This window comes from Podarcis vaucheri (genome assembly GCF_965113315.1).
Source record: "Podarcis vaucheri genome assembly, chromosome: 2".
Classification (NCBI taxonomy): Eukaryota; Metazoa; Chordata; class Lepidosauria; order Squamata; family Lacertidae; genus Podarcis; species Podarcis vaucheri.
The window spans coordinates 110,651,343-110,653,180 of record NC_138760.1 but is presented as its reverse complement, the minus strand read 5'-3'; positions in this window follow the sequence as shown (position 1 = coordinate 110,653,180).

Below are 1,838 nucleotides of genomic sequence, written 5' to 3'. Positions count from 1 at the left end.
ACCAGGTCGCCCTACCTCGCTCTCTCTCGCGCGCGGGCGCAGACCCCATGAACCAATTGGGAGGCTTCTTCCGAGTTCCCAAGACACGGAGGGATGCTATTGGCCAGCGGAAGTTCTCTCTCAGGCCGCCGAGACTGATTGGTAGTTAAAGGCCGGCAAAGGCAGGAAGATAATTTCTTAAAGCCACAGCTCTATCTAAATAGATAAATACTGTATATACATAGCTATATTAAGGCAAAAGGTAAATAGAAAACCTTTATAGCTATACACACAGTACACATAATATGTACACACACACACACACACACACACACACACACACACAGTATGTGCATAAATGTGCCAAAACAACAACAAGAAGAAAATTAAAATAAAATAAAAGTAAGGTTACCAGCTGACATTAACAGTGATAATTTCCCATCAGTTAGTGGGGGGGGGGGATTTAAGTTACTTGAAAGAACACTGTAAACAACTGAAAACATTGGCAGGTTTTAAAAAACACTTGCAATGAAGCGAGAATTATGATAAAAATTGAGATTTAAGAAAATATGGAAAATATGATACAATGCAGTTTGAAAAGAATATCTGGGGAAACTACGGATGGGGTGGAGGGAAGTTTGGGGATTCTGAGAATCCTATTTGTAAAATTATTATGATTTGTGTATGATGTGAAAATGATTTTTGAAAAAAATTCCCATCATTTAGGGTTGCCAAAAACCCACAACTTGCCAAAGATCCAGAACAAGCTGCTGCCTTCCTGAAATTCCCTTTGGATGTCTCTTCAGCCCTTAAAATCCTGGTAATGTATGGCATCCCTACCATCAATCCCAATTTAAACATATCGGTAGACAATCTATGTGTCCAAATAGCTATCTAAATGAGATTGACGATGGGAAGCTGTGCTTTCATTATTTTTTAAAAAAGATATTTATTGCAATTTTTAAACATCAAACAAGCCACCAAACATATAAAATACCATCACTATATAACAAACAGAAAAAGTCAAAGCAAAGTTAAACAGTAAACAAGAATAGAAGGAAAAAGAATAAAAAAAGAATACGAATAGAATACAGTTATTCATAAAACATATTTTCATAGTCTTTGGACTTCCTCACATCACCCTTTCCTGCGTTCTCAGTCATATAGTTATAAGCAGCAAATTATCACTTTATTTCAATTCTTGTTTTATAGTTCTCAGATATTATGTCCCAAATTTTCAATATTTTATCATGTACTGAACCACTTAACTTAAACATAATATTACTTCAAATTTCATCCTTTTCTTAATCGTCACTTATTCATACATCTTACAACTAAATTACTGATGCTGTGTTGTTTTCTATCATGCATTCTCTTAGCACTCATGCAGCTTGTAATGTTTTTGTAAATAGTCTTTCATTTTTCCCAGTCCTCTTCCACCGTCTCTTCTCCCAGGTCCCGAATTCTGCCAGTCATTTCAGCGAGTTCCATGTAGTCTATCAGTTGCATCTGCCATTCTTCCAGAGTGGGCAAGTCTTGTGTCTGGGAAGCTGTGCTTTCAAACGTATAAAGGGCACCAAGATCTTGAGACTACTGAGTAGATGATGGTGGGGGTTTTTGTTGTTGTTGTTGTTGTTCTTCCAGCGTTCCGGTATACCTCAGCCACAACCGCAGGTTCTTATTCAGGCAATGCCTTTATTAGGCCAACCAAAAGGTCCACAAGATAGCAAGTTTTTGAGTTCTCCAAAACTCTACAGAAACTCCCAGAGAGTTCATCCAGCTCAACTACCAGCCTATGCAAGAAAATCAACAGCTCTAGCATGCCTCAAAAGTGGGCAACTATTCCCTGCTTAAAAACC